Below are 12,193 nucleotides of genomic sequence, written 5' to 3' on the forward strand. Positions count from 1 at the left end.
AGTTGCATCTGCAAGATGCTACCATTTCTGAATCTGAAGCACTGAAGAACAGTGATTTAAATGGTTCAGATCAGGGGTGCTCAAACTTTCAACTTTAGGGATGCTGGACCTTTAACAAGTGTATAGAAGAGAGAATTTCAGCAGGTGCAGCTTGTCATCCCACAGATGACAAGCTGCACCTGCTGAAATTCTCTCTTCTATACACTTGTTAAAGGTCCAGCATCCCTAAAGTTGAAAGTTTGAGCACCCCTGGTTCAGATGATCAGAATTGACTAGATTCAATTTTTCACATTTGAATTTCATACTTTTTCAAATACTACATATGACGTTCCCAAGTTCTGAATTTGTTTTAGACCAGTGTGCCCAAACCTTGGCTTGGAGGCCATTTGTGGCCTTCAGGAACCACCAATCCAGCCCACAGGGAGCCCCCAATCTCCAATGAGCCTGGCCCCAAATGACTTACTTCCTTACAAGCATCACTTCTATCACTGATCTGCACTCATGTCTGGCTACTAAGCATCATTCACTCCTATCAGTGAGCGACACAACTTGTTTGGTTTCTCTTCAGCAGGCTCCAGCAGACAGGAGAAAGATCAGGGTACAAAGGACAAAGAAAAGTGTTTCCGCTCCTGTGACAACTGAGGGTCATCACAGTTAATTATCATAAGCCCAAATAGCATGCAGGGCTGGATAAGGAGCTTTCTCTCAGGCCCGCAGGCCTTTGCTTTATTTGATTTATTTATGTATTTATTTTATTGCATTACATTTGCAACCCACCTTTCCTCCAAGGAGTTCAGGGTGGCACACGTTGTTCCTCCCTGTTTTATCTTCACAGCAATCCTGAGATTTAGGTTAGGCTGAGAGAGTGTGACTGGTCACCCATTGAGCTTAAGAGCTGAGTGGGGGAACTTGAAGCGTTGGATCTTGAACTCCAACCACAATGGCACACTGACCCTCATAAACAAAAGAGCAGCCGTGAAACTGTCAAATAATAAAGATTATCCTATGTTTAGGGGTGTTTTTTGGGTGATTTCCCCCCCCCCAAAGTTTCTTGATTAAAATAGAAAATTGTGGTGTTATGTGTCCTTGTTCAAATGCTTATTCAAAATTGTACAAACAGCACAATAAGGCACAGTAAGCATTTCACCTATGAACCCTGTATCATTTTAGACCACGGGTGGCCAAGCTACAGCATGCGGGCCACTAGTGGCACACGGACACTTCCTGAGTGGCACCCACAAAATTGCCATATATTTTAGAAAAATATTAAATATTGACAAAGAAAGCACCACAGAAGTTTATCTCTGAGGACAAGGAGGGGGACAAGCAGTGGGGGCTGGGCTGTGCAGAAAGGCAGTGAATGCAGCTTATATAGACTTCGAAACAGGTCCTGCAGGACCGGACTAAAGATCCACGCAGGCCACCTTTCTGGCCTCATCAGTAGTCAGCCAGTCCGTCAACAGTCAGTCTTTGGAAAGCTCCAAATAGGCAACAGCACTCCCGTGTTTCTTGCTCTGTACCTGCAGGTCGCAACTGCAGGCTTAGCCCTTCATTCTCAGTACCCCTGCTCAGGCGTTTGCTTTCTCCCCATCCACTCATGTCTTTTCTCCCCTCACCCCAACTGCCACACATGCACACACCCCCTAGCAGTATCTCTAGCACAGGGGTGCCCAAACCCCGGCCCTGGGGCCACTTGCGGCCCTCGAGGCCTCTCAATGCAGCCCTCAGGGAGCCCCCAGTCTCCAATGAGCCTCTGGCCCTCTGGAGATTTGTTGGAGCCCACACTGGCCCGACACAACCGCTCTCAGTGTGAGGGCGACTGTTTAACCTTTCGCGTGAGCTGTGGGATGAGGGCTCCCTCCACTGCTTGTTGTTTCACATCTGTGATGCAGTAGCGGCAGCAAAGGAAAGGCCAGCCTTGCGTTGTGCAAGGCCTTTTATAGGCCTTGAACTATTGCAAGACCTTCATTCATTCATATAAGTTCATCTTTAATATATTCATTTACGTAAACTTATGTAAATTTATTCAAATTTTAAATGTAAATTAATTATTTTCTTCCCCTGTGTCAGAGTCAGTGTCAGAGAGACAATGTGGCCCTCCTGCCAAAAACTTTGGACACCCCTGCTCTAGCAGATACTTTCACTCAGTCACTCCACCCTTGGAAATGCTTCAGGAACTTGCTGCCTTAGTGAAAACTATTTGTGGATTCCTCAAAAGTAAGCAAAAGTGGTGCTATTTTGTGAAATGAGTGGTTTTTCACATTTTGATCTTAATATTTTATATCTCAATCTGAGCAGAAATTCTCATTATTTCATGTTTTGTGTTGGTCACAAAAAACAAAACAAAAAAAAACACCCCTGCTGATGTTAAAAACCTAGGAAGATAGCAAGGCCTTTTCCTGGCTCTATCAAAGACATTAACACAGATACCCAGTGAGCTTTCCTGGAGATAGCATTCTGTAAACAGGGCATCACAACCAACAAGGCCCTTTACCCAGTGACCATTTCCCCACTTGTCATTTCAGCGGTAAGGAAATAAAATATGTGGGAAGTAGAAACTGAGATCGAACTGTGATTGCCAGGTTGCAACCTCAAGAAGAGAGCTATGCCTTTAAAAGCCCAACACCGAGTAACTGCAGAAGCACAAGCTGCACTTAACTCTCACAATGACAAAGGAGAGGAAGGGAGGCCAGCCAAGACAGAAGGGCCTGATTCACTCCGTTTATGCTTTGCGCCTGCACATAGGTGTGTCACAAAAACAGTGGCGGAATGATGCAGTTTGTGTAATCTGGACATAAGGCAAAACTACTCATTGTTTCTGGCGTAACTCTAAAACTCTGACTCGACAGTCCTGGCTTTGGCCTGGCTCTGATTTAGTTGGAGCATTAATGTGTTTCTAAAAACATTCCCTGTGGGATTTGCAGCTTGCCGGAGTCATGCTCAGCGATGGTTTCAGCATTAGTAAAAATGCCTGGCAGGATCAGCCTTTCCCGATAGTATGTGTGAAGAGGAATGCAGATCCTTGGATTTCAGCTGCTCACCCTGTAACTAGAGAGTGCCCAGGAATCTTGGCGCTGGGTGAGCAAAAAATGCTCGAGCCACCCCCCTCCCAAGCTCAGTGTCTCTATACACAGTCACTGCACCATGAAGATGGTAAGGCTAGATTTTTCTGTGCTTAAAAAAGTTGGTTTTACCCTGCTGAAATAGTACTGGTGGGTTAGCTTAAGCCATTAAAAGTTAGATTTTCTGTCTTATTTTTGTCAGGGTGTTGTGGTGTTTAGTTGGGGTGTTCTCAAGGAGGTTTCCTTCAGCACTGAAGGGTTTACAAGAAGACTGAAAATATGCATGAACAGAATCAAGAAACACTGTGATGTTCTAATTTATAAAGTTCTTTAATGCACTGGTGAGGAAACCAATAAAGGAGAGAACTAAGGTTACCGAGTCTGAGTGACACTATTGCTGGAGAATGTTTTTTGCCACTATAATATAATGTATTTAAGCAAAGAAGGCCCTGTTAAAATCTCCAGGACTGCTTTTAGTGTTACATGGAGATAGATCCTGATCCCTGGAGACTCTAGGCCAATTGTGGAAGGTGGGCACTACTTGAAAGAACCTTGAGTGTAACTGATGGACACACCAGTGGGACTGGACACATGGCTATGCACAGAGGGATATCAGTTGCAAAATGAGATAAATTAAAAATACATAAGTTTCCTGGAGCAACATAATGAGGACAGAGAGAAAAGTCAGGGAAATGGGATTGTAGGATAAGCATCTCAAATAAGTCGTTGTCGTTAGAGGGTTAATAAACTTCTACCATCTCTCCAGTCAGCATCGGTATCCAAGTGCAGGGTCTCAAAAGGACAGGATGAACCTCAGACATGATCACCCCTCAGACATCAAAACAGCTGAAGGATTCCTGTTACACAGCTGGTGAGTAATTTGACATGGCTGAGAAATTCATAGCAGGAGGGAGAATAGAGAAAGAGGCTTGAGGCAGAAGCAGTACAAGGAGGAGGACAGGAGTGCAACCACAACCAAAGACAACAGGAAAGCCCAATAACTATTAGAGGATGTTTTTCATTCCTGTCATTTGTTTTACAGTGAAATGAAATCCATTTTGAGATTTAGGTATACTGGCTTGACCTCAACCTTTTTCTTCAGGTTCAGTTGATTAAAAAAATGTTTGAGTTTTTCCTTGCTTGAACCCCAGAGTTCATCATTTGGGTCCATGTATGGTAGAGAGGTTGACAGATGATTTTGCTCTTCATCTTCAGGGGTATAAACACTATTTTTATATAGGAGAATGCTGTCGTTCAGTTATTTGCCCAATCTTCTTTTTTAAGTTATTCACATGGAAGAAACCCTCAGGGATTAATGGAAGGGTTGCAGCGATCCTGTCACTACACCAGTGATGCTGTAAATATGGGATAGCCGCTATTCAGGCAGGCTCTCCAGGGAGGGCCATTCCAACTCTTCAGTTTGTGCAATTGAGAATGGCATGCATAATATTTAGACCAAAAGGGGCTTTTATTTATGTATTATGATAGTGACATTAAAAAAACAAAAGAAAATATGCAGAAATTTATAGGTGGGGGGGGGGGTAAGGAGAATATGCATGAGCTATTGAAGGCAATAGGCTATAGAGACAGGAGACCAAGAATGGAAGATGGGACAATGGGAAGCCCTCGCTCCCAGCTATTTTTCATGTGTGAATTTTCAGCAGACACACACTACAAATTGTCAAACTTTTTCTTCAGCTGTTCGGTTAGTGACAACCTTCCTTATAGTCTCTGTGCAGGCCAGAGGCCTGTGCAAGCCAACAACTTAGTTCATGCTGGAGGAGCAGGCTCCCAAAAATCTCTACAGGGCTCAATGATGCTTTGCTTGCACCATACAGAATGGCCCCTACCCCTTTCTACAGGTCCAACCTTGTTATACACGGATTTGACTCAACATGAGTGTCCACTGCAAATGAGAAGGAATGTCCTGATCCCTGGAGAAGAGGAAAAATGCATCTCTCCAAAATCACAGTTTTAAAAAACTGCTTTTCCTACTGTTGTAGAGCGACAGTCATGCAAGCAATCTTTTCATTCTTCAACTGAGCCAGGCGGTGCTTGCATTTCTAGTTCCTGATTGCCTCTCTACAACCATAAGAAAAACGGTTTTTAAACCACAATTGTAAAGGGATGCACTTTTTAATTTTTTTAACTGCTTTTCTTTAACCCATTTTATGGTATCAGCAGGGAATCCCAGAATCAAACCCCTGGAGATGTCAAGGCATGACCTTATTCCATTAGGAGCAATGGAGGGGCAAGAAATCTGGAAATGGGTCTTTAAATCGATTTTTCCACTGATTTTTTTATCCACATATTTTTTTATCCACTAGGGGTTCTAGAACGGAACCCTAGCGGATAACATGGGATGACCTATGTTCCTACTTCTCAATGAAACAGTGGAGTGTTCTTAGCTCCCTTTTGATAATCTGGGCTAAATACCCCCTTCTTTAATTTCAGTTGATTATAATCTCTTAATCTTGTGCAAGTTGACAGGTGTGTGACTTTTCACTGCCATGCTAGTTAGATACAGATCTCTGTGCTGTAGACACCTCTTACCACCCACCATATGTTGGTTAGACCCATTCCAGTTCTTTCAGTTTGTTGGTATTTTCCTGCAGGTCATATCCATGATTAAACTAGCACTTCAGCTGCTCATGGTTAGCCTGACTTTGCTTACAAAGACCCAAAGCACTTTGATCTTTCTCAACACATATATATTGCAGTTATTTGTAGTCCTCTCTCAGTTTCTCCTGTCTGTCTTACACATAATATGTGTGGCACCAAATTATTTCCCTTTCCCTCCCTCTTTTAATCTCTTTTTCTCAAGGGTGTGGCAGAATATCTTTTCAGTCTCCCAGATTCAGAGTCCAATCATGAGCTCAGCGCGCAGGCTCACCAGCAGCGTGCACTGTCACAAACTTGCTATAAGGTATGTTTGCAGGTCATAGCGCCGGTGGTAGCCCAGCGGCACCCGGTGCTGGGCTCGTGCCAGGCTTGTGCTGGAGCTAAGTGGTTGTGTGGAACCCTGAGCAGCGCTGAGGTAGGTGGAGGCGTGGAGGGAGACAGGGAGGAGGCATTCTGTGGCAGGGGGAGGCAGAGGAAGGTTGGGGAGGAGGTGTGTTAGGGGGAGGGAGCGGGGCAGGAGGGAGACAGGACCGGTAGAGCTTCACTCCACCAGATCCTGAGCCTCCGTTTCGGGCTGCTGGCCCGACATAGAGGCTCAAAAGTCTATGCTGACCCAAGGGTCGGCGTGGAATCAAGTAGCCCCATTGTGGGGTTACTTTATTTACCCAGGGGAAGGGGACAAAAGTCTCCTGAGGAGCCACTGGCGGTACCTGCAAAGCACGCAGGATGCAGTGGCAGCCATTTTCGGTGCCACTGCAGCCCCGCATGCTGTGCAGCTCAGGTTTGGGCTGTCAGTCTCCTCGATTATCCTTTAAACCACCGTATTACTGTTTTTAAAATAAAATTGGGCATGTCAAAGAAAGTTATAAGCATGGGGTGTTCATGTTTAAATAGTTTGTACACAAGTATCGTCATTATACCAGTTTCTTGAAGGGGCCAGGGACCCAAATTAAATGTGAGGTACGCAGTGATGTCACTATGGTTTGCGTCACGTGGTGTGGGAGGCCAGCATGTCATCCCCATTTTTACTTGATATAGCATTTCGTACAGTGACTGGATGGGCTGAGAAGCAACTTGTCACTTATGTTTAAGGCGCATCCGCTAGTTACTTCATATGGCAACCTTACTTGGAGCAATTCTTGCGTGGGAATCTAAAATCGCATCACACTCTTCTGTCAACACCATTACAAGAGCAGAGTGGCTCCCAGGACAGTTTTGGGTGCAGCGCATTGACTGCATCTATTTTTAAACTTTCACCCAGTAATGTTCCTTTATGGACATTATGGACCCATGTTTTTCCTGAGCTCAGTTACCTTCGCATCAGCACTTACCAGCTGGCCGACAGGCTGAGTACAGAAATAGGGTGTTGATGCCTAGTGACTCCTGTCCTCCATGTATGGCAATGAAATTTATTTTCCATCCGAGCCTCATTAATGTTCCACTTGATGCTGATAATCCATTTGCAAGGTCTTCCATCCAAAAGTGCAACAATGACTAATGATTCAGCTCAGAGGGACTTTCATGTTCACAAATGCTTTGCAATATGAAGGAAACACTAATTGTTTTCATCGTTTCAAATAAGCAGAAATAAAATCTTCAAACAGAATGACATGCCAAGGAGCTAAAGAGACCAACATTCTCAAAAGAGCTCTCAAGATCCTATACCTGCCACTTCATCAGCCCAGATGGCTGTAGTAACATGATTCAATATTGATAGGTTCTTGTTAGCTCAAAGCATGTTTCTTAAAATTTTATTAGTGTCACCACTGTTTAGTCAATTAAACAATTTCCCTCCTGTAAGGAAGAAAGTCTTAGAGATTCATAGCCACAAACTGAGAACACGCTTCCCTCTTTGTGGATTAATAACACTTTTATTCCATCCTGTCTCCAAGGATCTCATCACAGTGAGCACAGCACAGCGTGCATAGTTCTCCCCCAAGTTTAATCCTCACAGTATCCATGTGAGGTGAGTTAGGCTGAGAGGCAACTGTGGTATTAACGCTGCAATCACATCCAACCCAGGTCATGGGCACCCCAATCCTGTCCTCCCTAGTGCCACTGGTTACAGCGGTGCCAAAATGGCTACTGCTGTATCCAGCAGGGCCAGGTGGGCCACCTGAGGACAACTTGGGGGAAGGGGACTTTTGTCCCCCTTCCCTGAAGAGAGCCCCAGGCCTCACAATGGGGCTACTTGAGTCTGTGCCAGCTGTTTTGCTGACTCAGACTTAAGAAGCCCTGTGTCAGGCTTTGCAACCCAATGCAGGGCATAGGATCTAGCAGAGGAGGCCTCTGCCAATCCCAGCTTCCTACTGGGCCAGTCCCTCCCCAACCCCGGGAATGCCTCCACATTTGGCGATGCTACTTACCCCGAGCGGCTCATGCTGAGGCCCAATGCCAACTCTCTCTCTTCCCTGGGTGCCGCAAACATGCTTTATGGCATGTTTGCAACATCCAGCACCGGCAGTACGCTCGTACCGTTGGTGTTTGAGCCCTTAGCACTGTGCTCTGATTAAGCTTCATGACTGAGGCTGCAACCCTATCCATACTTTCCTGGGAGTAAGCCCCACTGATTATCATGGAACTTACTTCTAAGTAGACAAGCATAGGATTGGGCTCTGAGTAGATTCGAACGTAGCTCTCACTAGTTTAAATCCAACACTGACCACTACAGCACACTGGGATCATCAAACTGCAGCAAGGTTAAATGGATCATCAACAGAGCTCTTTCAGTGCTCTGTGCTATGGGTTTACCCAATATGCATTGCAGATGGGTATCACCACACCTGATTTGAATGTGACCTTTGTATTATAATTTATTTTCAAAGTGATCCTTGGTTAAACTTGCACATGTTAAGCTGTCTAAAGAATTCAGCTGATTTGCCTGTTGTCATCTGATCTTTTGTTGAACATTGTGAGCCTTGTTTCCCCCAGCAAAGTTTGCCCAGTGACCTAGGAAAAGCTTGAACAATACTGATAACCAATTCAATGGATGCTAACTCAACTAACTTTGATTGAAAGGGCTAACCTAAATGTGCAGCAGAAAAACCATCACCCTTATCATCATCTTCTTTATTGGCCCTGTTTCCTTCTCTATCCAGGCTAATGGATGCTCTAGGAATGTCTAAGCAATCAGACATGCTGAGGCCCAATGCCAACATTGACCACTTCAGCATACTGACTATTATCACATGCTACAAGCTGCTCTGGGCTGAATCCCCTGAGTGGAGCACATGCATATGGCTTCATTGGCACAGGCAAAATGACAGAAGTCAGCACAAGCTGGATTTTTCCCCACAGTTGCCACCACACACATGGTATATGTGAATGTGTCTTCTCATGCTGTACGTATGTTGGGTAAGTAAGCACATAAATCTTTAAAGAGTTACCTGAAAAGTGATTTTTTCATATGATCTTAGTTTGGAAATAGCCAATTTCTGATTCATAAGTGGGTAAAATGAAAATTTGTGCTAAAGGCTCTGAGGATGTGTTTCACTAACAGCATCAAGACTGGTACACACAGCTTCATATCTCATCTCCAGTTGTTTAACCTGAAATGTGAGGCCACTGGGCATAAATACAATGGGAAAGGCTGCAAGCTGCCAAAATAATGAAGTTGGCAGACGAGTGTCTCATGGGACTTTGTGTCCCTCTGGTGGTAAAAAGTAGGAAATTCATGGGAGACTTTCCTAGAGGCGTAGAATACAATCCCATTATTATTATGTATTTTTAATGTAGCACATGGATTTCTTTTTTATTCAGACTGTTTTATGCATTAATCTGATCAGCATTAAGACACAAGCTTTATGTTAAATAGAACTAAACAAAGTGTTATCTTTGCATGGAAATGATTGTTTCATCCTGCCAACTGTGTAGTACTTCCAGCCCTGTTCTTCCGATGGGTCTGGGCAGTCAGTCCTGTTTCAGTAAATTACTGACCTACTTTGTTTTCAGCTAGAAAGTACTACAAGACAAACTGCACCAGAAGGATAGAGAGGGATCTGATTTGGCTAGAAGCAGTGGCGTCAGTAGGGTTTCCATCACCTGGTGCGGGAGGTCAGTGTGTCACCCCTATGATGGACCTTCTCCCATGCAGTGGGTGGGGCAGTGACTGAGGAGGTGGGCATGGTGATGTACCATTGCCCTGCCCCCACTGGCTTTTTTGCTATACCTTTTGATAGAACACAGATATTTCAACATGGTTTTTTCATTGCATTCTGCTGTAAATTGCGCATTGAATGGTATACAACATGATAGTATTATTCCTACAAGTCATGATTTTTGCGATTTTGTCACTAGTGGTGTTACCCTCTCCGGGTGTCACCTTACTAACACCTTATTGGTTCCATGCTGTGCCATAAACATTTCATTAGCTCTTTGAACAATCAGTTTCAATGGTCCATTTTGAATTAAGGAAATGCACTTTTTTGTTACATAAGACAGTTGCATTTTTGTTTTCTGGTTTTTTGGTTATAACTTTTGATAGAATGGAAATATTTCACTCTGGGTTTTTCCATTGCATTCTGCTGTAAATTACACATCGAATGGTATATATAACATGATTGTGTTATTCCTCAGAACCGTGATTTTGGCTATTTTGTTTACTAGTGTGCGTCACCCCCCCTCCCGTGTGTGTCACCCAGTGCAGCCCGCACCCCCCCAAGCAATGCCACTGGTGAGAAGTAACTATAGGAGGCAGTAACCAGGCCCGAGAAGAAACAATAGCACACTTGAGAAGAAACCTGCTTTCTTCCTTCTTCAGGCCCAATCTTTAGGTCCCACTGACTTTCAGATGCCTGGATTTTTACACCCTTTATCTCAGCATTTGATATAGGAAAACATATCAATGTTTTGATATTGATGTGGGGGTGCAAATGTTTTTCAAAACATAGGAAGCAGTGAGATTCTTCTAAAAGTCAGGTTGTAGAAAGGAATTGGGGAGGGAGTTACTTTTTTGAAGTTTGTCTTTGTGAATGTGGGGACAGGATACAGATAGCAATAACAGCAACATCTGTAGTTTGGACAAATACAGAACTCTTCTAGGGTGGAGTTTTGCCTCTAAGTGTAGAAAAGTGGAACATGAACTAAGTTTTCTTCAGTTACACTCTGGAACAGTTCATAAATTAGGGTTTGTATTATATTGCTAGAAGTGGCATGAGTTGATTTAGGGACTTTTTAGTATAATTTGGAAGGGACATGAACTAGTAACAAGTGCTTCTCCTTTGCTCTTCCAAGCCTTGCCTTTGGTGCTGCTTCTTATGCTTCATCCAGAACCCTCAGTGGATTAAAAAAAATCAGTGGGTACCCACTCAGTGGAAAAATGTTAAAGAGCCATTTCCAAATTTCTTGCCCTCCATTGCCACCCCAGAATGCATTTGTATAGACCAAGGGTGTCAAACTCATTTCATACAGAGAGCCAAATCGCATTCATGATGCCTGCTAAGGGCCAGAGGTGATGTCATTACACAGAAAGTGATGTCATCAAACAGGTCAAAAACACGGTGTTCTCGTGTAGGAACTCATTGGCTGCTAATGACAGGAGAGAAAATACAGAAATCTTGATCATATTTCAAGATATGGAAGAGCCCAATTATCATGCTGGCCACCCTTGTAGCAGTGTCACCTTAGCATTGCTGAGGAGCTGAGAGTCCATTCTGCCACTAGATGGGGTGAATAATGCAATCTAATGGAATGAAATTATGGCTGAATGCAGTATAGCATCTATACTGATGCATTCTGGGGTGACAGTGGAGAAGCAAGAAACCCGGAAGTGGGTCTTCAAAGCTATTTTTAACCCCAAGAAGCTGGCAACCAGTGCAGTTTAACAGCACGAAGGTAGGAAATGGCATTTTGGCACTTTTCCCCCTTGTTATAAGGCATTTAAAGGCCAATATTAGCGGTGAGTAAAATCAGTGGATATCTAGGCATAACCGGTAATCATTGATTTACACTGGCCCAATGAGGATATTGTAACCTTGCAGTGAATCCCAAAGATATGCCAATGTTCTAAATTTATACTTCCATAGCACCAGTTACTCCAACAAAATTCTAACAGCCCAAAATGGGTGATCTTGAGGGTGTAGAAGGTGAGAAAGAAGATTTAGTCCAAATCCTGTGTCTGCTCAGCAATGGCATCCTGTACTGTTCAGTGCTTTCAAGGTTCTCTTGACTTTGACATCTTTACAGCTCAGCCCATCTTCGACCTTGTGGAGTATCACCAACAAAGACGACACAGTCCCTGAATGGTCTCTGCTTGTGCTCCTACGTACCCATGTTCTTCAAAACCAGAGGTGGTAATTAGCTTTCTTTTGCTAGCACACACTGATTATTTTGTCTGAAATTAGAATTATTGTAATGGTGCTTAAACACAAGTGGCATATGTGAGGTCAGAAGCATGGGGATGAACTAGGAACTCTATATTTTAGCAACCCGTAGATGAGAATGCTGCCGGCTATACTGTAGAACAGTGTTTCTCAAACTGTGGGTCAGGACCCACTAGGTGGGTCGTGAGC

General features: G+C 43.9%; 1 long non-coding RNA gene across 1 annotated transcript in view; it reads left to right on the forward strand.

Annotated features, from left to right (window-relative positions):
• The first annotated feature begins 3,114 nt into the window (after positions 1 to 3,114).
• The window catches only part of LOC136641706 (uncharacterized), a 41,506-nt gene continuing 32,427 nt past the window's right edge, over positions 3,115 to 12,193 (forward strand). Inside the window, exons 1-4 of the long non-coding RNA XR_010793908.1 lie at positions 3,115 to 3,153; positions 3,829 to 3,933; positions 8,783 to 9,038; positions 11,868 to 11,971. This is a non-coding gene — a long non-coding RNA (uncharacterized lncRNA). The remainder of the gene's footprint in view (positions 3,154 to 3,828; positions 3,934 to 8,782; positions 9,039 to 11,867; positions 11,972 to 12,193) is intronic.

The sequence above is a fragment of the Tiliqua scincoides genome, chromosome 2, assembly GCF_035046505.1.
Source record: "Tiliqua scincoides isolate rTilSci1 chromosome 2, rTilSci1.hap2, whole genome shotgun sequence".
In the NCBI taxonomy this organism is placed as follows: Eukaryota; Metazoa; Chordata; class Lepidosauria; order Squamata; family Scincidae; genus Tiliqua; species Tiliqua scincoides.